A 13,559-nucleotide genomic window follows, 5' to 3' on the forward strand; every position below is an offset into this window, starting at 1 on the left:
TACCTGATAACGATAAGGAAATATATTGAAATTTCTATAAGTATTTTTAAAAATAATTTTTAAGCTTTTCTTTTTGTCAGAAGCTGTGTTGATCATCAACTTTGGTGAAGGCTGAGAAAGTTGAAGCAAATTTGCAGATGATACACAACATCTAAGGTAAGCTAATACAATAACTCAATCAAGATTATAAGTGCCTGTGATAGACTTGCAGGCTACAGTAACACACTAAAATAAAATTTAACAAGAAGCTCCCGTCGTGGCATAGCGGAAATGAATCCATCTAGGAACTGTGAGGTTGTGGGTTTGATCTCTGGCCTCGCTCAGTGGGTTAAGGATCTAGCCAATGCCAGTGAATTTGAAATACAGATAAATATTCTATTTTAAAATTTTTATTTAGCATATTATTTTTATATGAATATATGATGTATTATTTTGACACCTCTATTAAATTCTAAGATGGTAGTATAGCGTAATTTATTCAACCATTTCTTGTTTGAAAATATTCCAGGCTTTCCTAATAGAAATAACATTAAAATAATATCATTAAATCTCTGTACATATCTCTGAGTATTTTCTCAGGATAGCTTTCTGTTAGTAGAAATAGTATGTTAAAGAGCGTGAATATTCTGGTAAATTGTTTTCTAGAAATATTCTTAGTGATTAAATTCTACACAGCTGTGAATGAAATTTTGTCTCACCACATTCTTGCCAGTGGTAGTTTATGTTTTAAAAAATCTTCCTGGAGTTCCCATCGTGGCGCAGTGGAAATGAATCTGACTAGGAACAATGAGGTTGCGGGTTCCATCCCTGGCCTTGCTCAGTGGGTTAAGGATCTGGTGTTGCCCTGAGCTGTGGTGTAGGTCACAGACGTGGCACGGATCTGGTGTTGCTGTGGCTCTGGCGTAGGCCAGCAACAACAGCTCCAATTAGACCCCTAGCCTGGGAACCTGAATATGCTGCAGGTGTGGCCCTAAAAAGCAAAAAAAAAAAAAAAAAAAAAAGCGAAAAAAAAAATCTTATGTTTCTTACAATAGTTATGCTTCTTTTACTAAGGTAAAAACGTTCATCTACTTTTTTTTTTTTTTTTGTCTTTCTGTCTTTTTAGGGCCACACCCGCCCGCACATGGAGGTTCCCAGGCTAAGGGTTGAATCAGAGCTGTAGCTGGCAGCCAACACCACAACCACAGCAACGCAGCATCCGAATCAGGTCTGTGACCTGCACCACAGCTCACGGCAACTCGAGATCTCCAACCCACTGAGCGAGGCCAGATGTCGAACCCATGTCCTCGTGGATGCTAGTCGGGTTCGATAACTGCTGAGCCATGACGGGAACACCTCATCTACATTTTTGATACTGTATTGAAATGGAGAAATTGTCAGCCTTTTGGTAGTTGGCACAAGAATTTTTGTTTTTGTAGAAAATGTTCAATTTGTTTGGAAGAAATGCCTTGATAATTCATTTGTGATGAATTTGAATCCACAAGGGTGGACGGAGTTCAAGTATCAGAAGATGATTGTTATGTTAAGTTACCTTTTTAAAAAGGTGTCATCTCCATTGGAAGGGTCTCTTTTGCTAAGATTTAACATGAAGTACAGGAGTTCCCGTCGTGGCGCAGTGGTTAACAAATCCAACTAGGAACGATGAGGTTGCGGGTTCAATCCCTGCCCTTGCTCAGTGGGTTAAGGATCCCACTTTGCTGTGGCTCCTGTGTAGGCCAGTGGCTACAGCTCCGATTCGACCCCTAGCCTGGGAACCCCCGTATGCCATGGGAGCGGCCCTAGAGAAGGCAAAAAGACAAAAAAAAAACAAAAAAAAAAAAACGATGAAGTACATATACAGACTTGGGACTAGAAGCTGGGACAGAAATAATGGGGGGGTGGTGAAAGAAATGGGGAAAGTCTGGCATGAGGGGAACAGGAACTCTCAAGAGATATAGCAAGAAAAGCACACAATTTGTTTTATTTATTAAATGATACCCCCTCGCCTTTTTTCTTTTTTGGCTACCTTGTGGCATATGGAGTTCCCAGGCCAGGGATCAGATCCTAGCCACTGTTGCAACCTATGCTGCTGCTGTGGCAAGGCTGGGTCCTTTAACACACTGTGCCAGGCCAGGGATCAAACTTGTGTCCTGGTGCTGCAGACGCCACGGATCCCATTGCCCCAGAGCAGGAGCTCCTAAAATGACACTCTTTTGTGTTTCCATTTACCTAAAATATTTTTCTGTGGTTAATAGTCATTGGTTAATAGCCATTAATGGATTTGTAATCATTTCTCCCACTCTAGATCATGTTTTGTAAGTCTTTAGAGTTTTAAGGTAGAATGTATTTATTTATAAAGATAATGGAATCCAACTATAGTTACTGAACTAATTCTATAGAGATATTTCCAATCAGTGAATGTGTTTTATTATCAATTCCATGTGTTTGTTTGCTGTCAGTGGCTTTGTTTGAATCTGAAAATTAAATATCTTGTCTAAAGTACTTTCCATTATTATCAAGCTTCAGAATGTAGAAAGGGATACTTTGAGACTGGTTTCCCTTGACATTTTAAACCAAGTAATTTATAACTCAAGGTTTTCTGTCCTTTTACTCAGCCTGATTCTTTGTTCTTTTTAGATACTGTTTTGCTTCTTGGCTCTAGAGCACCAGCTTACAAATTGTCCTTTTAAAGATTTATAACAGAAATAATATGATTTTCCAACATAAAATTTTCACATAGCTCTGATTTCAATAATTTGTAGCAAAATGAACATTTGTAAAAACTTGGAAAATTGGAAGACGACATACTTTATTAAAAAAGAACATGCATCAGTTCTCACTAGAATAAGAGTTGTTCTTTTATTAAAAGCTGTGTTGTGTTCTTACTTGACATGAGCAAGAATTTTTCATAAACATGGAGAAACTTTTCAACTACGGAGAAAACAAAAAGTAGATCCAGCAAAGAAGGGCGGGGAAATACGAGAATCATAACCATCTGACTATATTTGTTGCACTGAGCCTGTTTTTGTTGTATATGATGCTATTGTATATTGTATCTCAGGATTCTATGATTTCATTCTTACTTCATTCTTTGTTATTCTTTAAATTGGAAAGTTGGGAGTTCCTGTTGTGGCTCGGTGGTTAACAAACCCGACTAGTGTCCATGAGGACTCATGTTCGATCCCTGGCCTCGCTCAGTGGGTTAAGGATCTGGCATTGCCGTGAGCTGTGGCTAGGCCGGCAGCTACAGCTCTGATTGGACCCCTAGCCTGGGAACCTCCATATGCTTTGGGTGCGGCCCTAAAAAAAAAAAGACCAATAAATAAATAAATAAATAGGGAAGTTGGAGGAATGCCATAGCATGTATTTCACCTAGTTATTGTTCATAGTACAACTGTCAGTGGAATTATAACTATCGAACTTAGAGTTTGATGTACATGAGTTACTGCCTTTAGCTTTTCTTCTTGCTACATTTATGTGTTTTTTGATAACATCACTTTTCGCTCTGTTCAAAGGCACATTCTATTACTCCACCCTCCTTCTCTTCAGATGATCTTGAGACCTTCTTTTCTGAGAAAATGGAAACAATCGTGTGCTTCCTAATTTATTCCTCTTTACTGGACAGTTTCTTTACTCACACTTTCTCTTCCTTTTTCATTTTAGAAGAATATGTATCATTATTTTGGGGGTTAAACTTTCAACTTATGTTCATGATCCCATCTTCCACTGGAGCTTAAGACTCTTGCCTCATTAATTGTTCTCTTCTTATCTTTCATCTTCCTCCTATCTATTCTACCCATTCAATCTACCAAGAGTTCAAAGTATTAAAAAAAAAAAAAAAGCAACCAAATTCCCCTTTCATTAGTCCTTCAAGCTCTCCTCTTCCTTACCAAACACTTGAAAACAGTAATATGCTCATGGCTCCTTTATTACACCGCTAGCCTCTTACAATCCTAAATTTGCCCTGGACGGTTTGTTGTGTGTCCAGGGCTACTAAGACTCCAACCTCCCAACCAGTCTTCTAGGCAAGACAGTTGAGCCAATATTACCAGTTTCCGAGAGAGACTGGCTTGGAGTCCTCTGCCTGCTTTATGCTTTGCCACAGGGAGGTGTGCTCTGGGAATCCAAGCCTGGCTTTGGTCTCTTGATCAGCCTATGTCTTTAGGATTTTAGGGGAATATGAATTCTTAAAGGTCCCTTTCCTTGTCCTAAGTGGTTCTCCAAATATTCCTACTTCCCCTAATACCTTTGCTTTGTAAGAATTGAAAGAGGGTCTTAGAAATTAGATTATAAGAGTTCCCTTGTGGCTCAGCAGGTTAAGGATCCAGCAGTCACTGCTATGGCACTAGTTTGATCCCTGACCCAGGAACTTCCACATGCCATGGGCGGGTCAGAAAAAAAGGAGAAAGTATTTTCACACACACACAAAAAAACAAAACATAATTATACTTTCTTTATATACAGCATTGTAAATCAGTTATACTTTAATAAAAATTAAAAAAAATTTAGAAGAAATTAGATTACAGATTTAGGCAGGGTGCTCATCACCGCTCCACAGTACTTAGTGTTGTTGTCCACTTTGTATTCTTTTCTTTTCTGGCCTCAGGTGTGGCATATGGAAGTTCCCAGGCTAAGTGTCAAACCAGAGCTGTAGCTGCCAGCCTACATCACAGCCACAGCAAGGCCAGATCTGAGCCACATCTGCTGTCTATACCACAGCTCACGGCAATGCCAGATCCTTAACCCATTGAGCAAGGCCAGGGATCGAACCCAAATACTCATGGATATTAGTTGGATTCATTTCCCCTGAGCCACAACGGAACTCCCCCACTTCACATTCTTGATGATTCTCTCTCTCTCTTTCTCTCTCTCTCTTGGCCACCTTGTGTTATATGGAGTTCCCAGGCCAGGGATCAGATCCAAGCCACAGTTGCGACCTAAGCTGCAAGCTGTGACAACACCAGATCCTTAACCCACTGTGCCGGGTCTGGGATCGAACCTGCATCCCAGTGCTCCCGAGATGCTACTGGTCCCATTATGCCACAGCAGGAACTCCTTGATGATCTCTTTTTTGGTCATCCTGATGGTATACTTTACTGGTTCTCTTCTCCTTCTCTAAATGCTGTTTCTTTAGTCACCGGTTTTTCTAACGCCACTTGTAGGCATTCCCTAAAGGTCTGTTCTTGGCTCTCTCTTGGGCCTTTCATATTGCACTGGCAGAGTGGGTGACCCCAGATGTATTGCTCTGGCTTGTTTTCTCTCCAAGTTGTAGTTTTATGTGTTCAACTGCCTGGTGTAGCATCTACAACCAGAAGTCTTACCGGCACCTCTAACTTGTTACATATCCAGCAATTAGTTATTTTGTAAAATTTATCCCCCTCCCCTTTTTTGGCTATGCCTGTGGCATGTCGAAGTTCCCAGGCCAAGGATCGAACCTGTGCCACAGCAGTGATAATGCCGGTCCTTAACTTGCTGAGCCCCAGAGGAACTACTGTTTACCTTTCTTTGGTTGTTATTTATCTTGACGATACTATCCACCTACTTTTTCACATAGTCATGGAAACTCATCATCTTGTCTCTTCTCTCAATCATCATCTACATTTATTGAGTTGCCAAAGCTATTGTCTCAGATACTCCTAGAGTCCTCGCATCCCCACTGCCTAGTTACCTTCAATGTCATCCTAGATTACTGCAGTTGCCTTTAATTTCATCTCCTCCTGTTTCTCTGCCTTTTTGATTCTTCTTGTACACTGCCAAATTCATATTCATGAATGAGAGTTTGATCGCAACATGCCCACAAATCAACAGTTAAACTCATTAGCCTGTTATTAAAAGCTCTTCATAATCTGATCCTAACCTTTCTTTTCAATTTTTGTTTACTGTCATTCACACAGCATTTGCTTATGATAAACCACTGTTTTTTGTTTTTTGGGGTTTCTTTTTTTGTATTTTCTAGGGCCACACCCTCAGCATATGGAGGTCTAATCGGAGCTGTAGCCGCCGGCCTACACCACAGCCACAGCAACATGGGATCCGTAACCCACTGAGAGAGGCCAGGGATTGAACCCACAACCTCATGGTTCCTAGGCGGATTCGTTAACCACTGAGCCATGACGGGAACTCCTAAACTACTGTTCTTTACATCTTACACTTCCTAATCCTCTATTCCTATTTCTGTGTTACCAAATCAGACACATCATTCAAGAACGAGTTCCAGTGTACTTTTTCTGTGAAACCTTCTGTGATTCCTCAAGATATTAGTAAGGTTTTTTTTTTTCTTTTGTATCTTCTGAATTTTTTGGTATTTCATTAGTCTTTTGTGATTCATGACTTTTTGCCTTATACTATGGTTATTTTTGGTACATATCTTATATCCCCTAACAGAATATGAATTCCTTATTCTACCCTGTATCTCCAAAGAGCAGATTTCCCTCAGAGGGGCGGTTGAAAGAATCCTATACACTGAAGTGACAAGACAGTTGTAACAGAACCTTGCCATTGTAAAGCGTTCCGAGCCATCACGTTTAGTTATGTGGTTTGTCCAAAGGTTCCTGGCCAGGGAAGTGAGTGCAGCCTGAAATTCAGCTCATGTCCCCTTCTCTCACATCAAATTATGTGCTAGGCTGGTGCAGGGCTGCAACTGCCTGAAGAAAAGTGTACTTGTTCTTTGCGTGAAGGTAGTATTTGCTGGTTAATCTGTGCATCTCCTTGACTGCACCTGTCCCTTTTTCTGACTCTCACCTAAATACCATATAAGCAACCTGAAAGTATCATTGAAACTTATTAGCATTGAAACTACTTTGGGTGTTGGCTCAGGACTAGTGGGGCCATAAAAAGACAAAAGAAAAAAAGAAACTACTTTGAAACGAATTGAAAACTACTTTATGGGAGTTCCCATTGTGGCTCAGTGGAAATGAATCTGACTAGCATCCTTGAGGACGCAGTTCAATCCCTAGCCTTACTCAGTGGGTTAAGGATCTGGCATTGCTGTAAGCTTTGGTGTACGTTGCAGACCCGGCTCAGATCTGGCATTGCTGTGGCTGTGGTATAGGCTGGCAGCTACATCTCCGATTAGACCTCCAACCTGGGAACCCCCATATGCCCTGAGCGCAGCCCTAAAAATAAAACGTATGTATTTGAGATATTATATATATGTGTGTGTGTGTATCTATATATACACTTTGTGTCATATAGACACAGAGAAAACAACTTTGTGTCATATAGGTACAAAGAGAATACCCAAAAGTTGTTGGAATGAAAGATGCGGATTGAGTGTAAAATAAAGCATTGTTATAGAGCGTCTCCTTGATGATTTGCTATTAATCTCCAATTTGCAAATATTCTGGAACCTCTGTGCAACTTCTAGAACCTTCAAGATTGCCTGTAATTTTTAATTTAGATTACATGGCTAATAGTCCCATTTCCCTTGCCCACGTCTCAACTCTCCATCTTTTGGTTAGAGTAAATTAGACTAAACTCCAGGGTTTCTGCATACCTATCCTACACTTTTTAAAATGCTGCATCCAGAATTCTTTTAATGGAATTATTCTGGTCTTGGTATATAAGAAAAAATTTAAAGTCCCTAAACATACAGTTAATGATTTATTGGTATGTGGGCATGTGTATCTCTGGAGCACCTGGTGTGACATTTTGCATCTGCTAAGTGTTTAATAAATGAGGTTGACTGCAAGCTGCATGTGATTCCTCCAGTGGCCCCAGTCGAGAACAGAGCAACCACAAGTTGGATGATATATTTTAATATATGATAGAGATGGTTTTTAAATTTTATGCGTGGAGTAATGTCTAACATTTAACACTTAACTAAGGCATGTATGTATATTAGTTCACTTGATCCTCACAGCTAGTTCTGGATATCTGTAATTTAAAGATATATTACTTAGGTGCCATCTGTTTTCATTCAAGTCTGGGTCTGCCTAATTCCAAAGATTCTGTGGCCTATGATGCTAGTCACTTGATAAGAGAAGAATGTTCAGAATAGTTTATCATATAAAGGTCTTCAGAGGCTATATATCTATATTTATGTCTTACTAAGTGTATATACAGAGATACATATTTTATCTTGGCATTAGGGAAACAAGACAATCATTCCTTGGACTTGCATAGTTGATCTTATCGTTGAGGGCCAAATACTGCAGCTGCCACTGCAGCGCAGCACCAGCAGGGGGCCAGAGTAGTGCTAAGAAAATGCAACAGCGATTAATGTTCTCCGCTTTGAGAAATTCCTCTGACATTTTGGAAGTAACAGCCAGTGGGCAAGGATGTCACCTAAATTTGTAACTCAAAGCTTCTTCCTTCCTAAAAATAGCAGAAGGATATGGGAAGCAGAATTAGTATGAGAGAGAAACAGAATAATGAATATTTATTATGTTGTTAAAGTTAAGATCTTTTAAAGATTTACAAATTTGTCCAAGGAGTAGCAATTAATAGACGATTAGAAATGTGCTTTCATTCTATCAAGTAATCCCCGTTTCAGTACAACTCGGAGACCTCTAAAGCATTTCTCCCCCAGCATTTCTCCTATATTCTGCTTTTATGAAAGCCATTTGAATATCTCTTTTTTTTGGCCGCACCTTCGGCGTGTGGAAGTTCCCAAGCTAGGGGTCAAACCTGCACCACAGCACTGCCCCAAGCCACAGCATGACATGCCAGGTCCTCAACCACTAAGCCACTAGGGAAGTCCTGAATATCTTCAGGCAGGTTCCAGGGCCACAATATTCATTCTGTCTGAAATGGGAATTATGAGAACTAGAGATATTTATGGTACATGGATAGCGTGACAAACTCCTAAGATAGTAGACATTCTTTGCTTTGTGGCATAAGGCTATTAAAGAATAGCTCAAATGTGATTCCTGGGCTGGCTGAAGGTGTAGCTGTGGTATTTTGTGTCTATATTGTATAGTCTTTAGGAAGAAAAAAAAAATAGAGCAACAAAAGTGTAAGTGAGAAGTGAAGGGAAAAACTTAAAAAAAAAGAAGAAGAAAAAAGTGAAGGGAAAAAGATCAATGGGAGTAAGAGAAAGGTAAACACCACTTAAAAAACAAACAAAGAGGGAGTTCCCGTCGTGGCGCAGTGGTTAACGAATCCGACTAGGAACCATGAGGTTGCGGGTTCGGTCCCTGCCCTTGCTCAGTGGGTTAACAATCCGGCGTTGCTGTGAGCCGTGGTGTAGGTTGCAGACTCGGCTCGGATCCCGAGTTGCTGTGGCTCTGGTGTAGGCCGGTGGCTACAGCTCCGATTCGACCCCTAGCCTGGGAACCTCCATATGCCGCGGGAGCGGCCCAAGAACCAAGAAATAGCAACAACGACAAAAGACAAAAAAACAAACAAACAAACAAAAAAAACAAACCTAGGGAGTTCCCGTCATGGCTCAGTAGTTAACGAATCAGACTAGGAACCATGAGGTTGTGGGTTCGATCCCTGGCCTTGCTCAGTGGGTTAAGAATCCAGCATTGCAGTGAGCTGTGGTGTAGGTTGCAGACGTGGCTCGGATCCTGCGTTGCTGTGGCTCTGGTGTAGGCCGGTGGCTACAGCTGCGATTGAACCCCTAGCTGGGAACCTCCATATGCCGTAGGAGCAGCCCTAGAAAAGACGAAAAGACAAACAAACAAACAAACAAAAACCTATAGTTACCCAAATTAGCAAAATCACAATAGGTTCACAATACTTGTTAGCATATTCGACATATATATATATATGTATATTTAATCCTGGTGAAAATAAAAGTCATTTCTCCTATAACATTTTGTTTTGCAAACACACATTTGTTCCAATATGATTGAATATATTTGGAAACAATTTGAGCATAATGTAGATTTCTCATTTACTTTTGTACAGTTTCAAAGAAAACTACCTAGCTGAACCAAACTCTGGAGAAATACACAAAACGCAGACATGCACATACCTCAGAAATGTACCAGCCATCTCTGTGTACCACATGTGTCACAGTCATCCACCTTTGGTGTTACAACTCTTCATCTGATTTCAGATAATCCTCTTTCCACTATTTCTTAAAAATTCACAATTTACAAGTCTTCTAACACTCACTTCTACAAGCAAATGTCATATCTTTTTTCAAGTAAAAGTGCCATATTTATTGTGGTGTTTACATTTTTGTTAAGCCACTTAACATTTATAAAAGCGTACTACTGTTTTTATTAGGTTTCTACTTAAAAAAAAAGTCTCTGATGAAATTTTTGAGTATTGAGTCCCAGCCCTACTTTCCCCACAATTGCTGTGTTTTTATTGCATGATGCTGTGTAGCATGGTGATTTTTAGAAACACTTAGACCTTGTTTTGAAAGCTGACTCTATATGTTAATTGTAGAACATTTGGAAAGCATAAGAATGTATGAACATAATTACCAGTGTTCCAGCTAATGCTGGACCATGATATTCTGTATGAATGAATCCACTTCATTCAAAATACAGCAGGCATGCTGAATGATTATGGCTATGCTGGTTGTTTGGACATCTGGTTTGGTTGGTCAATGCCCATGCCACATGGAACCCAATAATTAAATACAAATATTAATATAAATATTAACCTGGGGGCTTGTGTAATGGTCAGGGCAAGGGGGCTGATTAGAGACAAAAATCACAGCATTGAGTCCAGATTCAACAGTTTCTGGCTTTGATTAGTAGAAGATAAAAGGCAAAGCAATTAAAAGCCAAGTGATAATCTAAAACAGTTGTATTGTCAAAGAAACTCAAGCCTGAGAAATAAAAACCTGTCATTTCCTATCCCTTGTCAAGTCCCAGACCTCTAAATCTGACCCCCAAACAGGTAGACTGGCTTCAGCAGGAAAGCTCTCAGTCATGAACCATCCACAATGACCCTCTCACATGTGACTTTGGAGGACAGTGGATAGGGAGGATTCTCCCAGGGATTAGAGAGATTAGAGCAAGGGGCAACCAATTTGGTAGCTAAGGAACCCGTTCCCAGGTAGGGAAGCTTGCTCTTCCTGTGTAGAAAAATCACATACATATTATAGACTGATGTTTCTTCACTTCCCCTATTTTTATGTGGGAGTATTTTTTCCTGGTAACTTGTTTTCCCTTTGCCTTGTTTATTAGATATCAGGGGTGAGGAGGCTAAGTTTTTAATTGATCCATAGGCTAGACCAAAAGGAGCTACTTCAAAACTGATTAAAAAGCATCAAACCAACAGAGATCTTGGAACTGGATGCAGCAGGTAAACACTTTGGAGCAAGTGCGAGTGCACTGTTCATCACATTTGGAAAACTTCTCCCTGGAAAAGTGGCTCATTCCAGATCTGGAACAAAGTAAATACATAGTGGTGAGCCTGCAACATTGTCTTGAACAAGAAAGCAGTGAAAATTCAAAGATTATTGAAATTATATCAAAAGGATGTAGGAGCTCTCTTGAAGGGACTCCACTGGCCAAATTTGGGGAGATTTGAGTCATTATTTTCGATATCTCCTATATACCGTTGCAGATCCTCCAGGACTCATTTGCCATATTTCAGCTTTATGCAAACCCTCTGGTAGGCCTCATCTCCTGTCATTCTGCAAGCCCTTTGCTACCTTCCCCAGGGCTTCTTATGGACATTGCCATGGGGTCTACCAAGTACCCAGACCCACACATGTGCAACCCGGAAGAAGAGAGGAATTAAATCCAAGTGTTTGGGAGTTAGTGCCCTTTTGGGAAAGCCTTTGATCAATAGAAGGTAAGAGCCAGTAGATAAATTCTTCCTCTTCCTTTTCTACCCTCACCCACAAACCCTAGGGATGATTCTGAAATGCAGTTTATAGGCTTCTAAGAGGTTCAGTCTGATACATTTAAAAGGTGGCCAGCTTGATGTTGCATTGTCATACTGGCTCTCCCTCCTCCATTGCTTTATTCCCCTATTTCCTCTTTCCTGCTCATTGTGGTTGGACTTCTTATTAAAATAATATTACATGAGCCTTTTGCTTTAGACCCTGCTTTGGGGGAGATCTCAGGCTAGGAGGACAGCACCAAAAAAAGAATAATGCCTATAATTGATTGAAACATGGAATATATAAAAATTTGTGAGCCTATAATGATATTCAAAAGAAGAGAAAGACTTTCCTCACCAAAAAAAAAAAAAAAATCTCTCATTTTCCACCGTTGGAAATGAGTATTACCAGCTTCTTACTTTCAAAATTGGTAACTAAATAAAGAGAATTAAGCAATTAGAAGTATAGTTGTGAAGAAGCTCTTCTCTACAAAGAAATGCCAGGCAATATATGTAGAAAGAATGGAATTTTTAAAATCAACAGTTTACAACCCTAGTGAAGCGATTGATTTAGGAAAGGATCACCAGTGAATACTCAGATCACTGGAGGAAGCACTGATAGAGAACTGCACATTTGCATGTTGAAAAATACCAGTCCCCCTCGGGAGTTCTCTTCATGGTGCAGTGGGTTAAGAATCTGACTACAGGAGTTCCCGTCGTGGCTCAGCAGTTAACAAACCCAACTCGTTAGCCATGAGGACTCGAGTTCGATCCCTGTCCGTACCCAATGGGTTAAGGATCTGGTGTTGCTCTGGGCTGTGGTGTAGGTCAGATTCAGCTCAGAGCTGGCATTGCTGTGGCTGTGGCATAGGCTGGCAGCTGTAGCTCTGATTCGACACCTAGCCCGAGAACTTCCTTATGCCGTGGGTGCAGCCCTAAAAAGACAAATCAATCAATCAATCAATCAAAGAATCTGACTGAAGCTGCTCAGGTTCCTGCAGAGGTGCAGGTTCGATCCCCGCCCAGTGCAGCAGGTTAAAAGGATCCAGCATTGCTGCAGCCATGGCATGGTTTGCAGCTGTAGCTCAGATCTGATCCCTGGCCCAGGAACTTCCATATGCCACAAGTGTGGCCAAAAAATAAAAATATTTTAGGAGTTCCCGTCGTGGCGCAGTGGTTAATGAATCCGACCTAGGAACCATGGGGTTGCGGGTTCGGTCCCTGCCCTTGCTTGTGGGTTAACGATCTGGCGTTGCTGTGAGCTGTGGTGTAGGTTGCAGATGCGGCTCGGATCCCGAGTTGCTGTGGCTCTGGCATAGGCCAGGGGCTACAGCTCCGATTAGACCCCTAGCCTGGGAACCTCCATATGCCGCGGGAGCGGTCCAAAGAAATAGCAAAAAGACAAAAAAAAAAAAATATATATATATATATTTTATAAATGAATAAATAAATAAATATATCTGTATCCTAGTAGCTAGTTAAAAAGAAAACAATTTCAATAAAGAAATTTGGTATTATCCTCTAACTCAGTCATCAAATATAGATCGCTAATAATGAGACTTTTGCCTCCTGGTGTGCTAACATTATGAACTTAGGAAATTATCTTGTCAAAATATTTATATTTTATTATGCTTTTAGAGCTAATTTCCTGTTTATAGAAAATACAAGGCATGAAGAACAAGTTAAATGGCACCACAAAACACATTCTTTCAAGTTTCTGTAACAGAATTGTCTTGGACTTTTGAAAATGCCAGAATCATTTTTAAAAAAGGAAGAGAAGAGAGAGCATAACAATGAAAGCATTATTCTTATATAGATCTGGTCTGACTGAAAAAACTGCCTTA

At 40.3% G+C, this 13,559-nt stretch overlaps 1 protein-coding gene across 34 annotated transcripts in view; it reads left to right on the forward strand.

The window, feature by feature from the left end:
• Positions 1-13,559, forward strand: part of CAB39L (calcium binding protein 39 like) — a 722,245-nt gene that overhangs the window by 17,307 nt on the left and 691,379 nt on the right. For 26 of the 34 annotated variants that reach the window (XR_014818817.1, XR_014818819.1, XR_014818820.1 and 23 more), the window contains 1 exon segment: positions 81-156. The gene's annotated coding sequence lies outside the window, so the exon portion shown is untranslated. 34 annotated transcript variants of the gene reach the window in all.

Source organism: Sus scrofa, chromosome 11 (genome assembly GCF_054392235.1).
Source record: "Sus scrofa isolate SSC_HxYL_T2T_F1_AM1 chromosome 11, Sscrofa_HxYL_maternal_Yorkshire_Landrace_v2.0, whole genome shotgun sequence".
Classification (NCBI taxonomy): Eukaryota; Metazoa; Chordata; class Mammalia; order Artiodactyla; family Suidae; genus Sus; species Sus scrofa.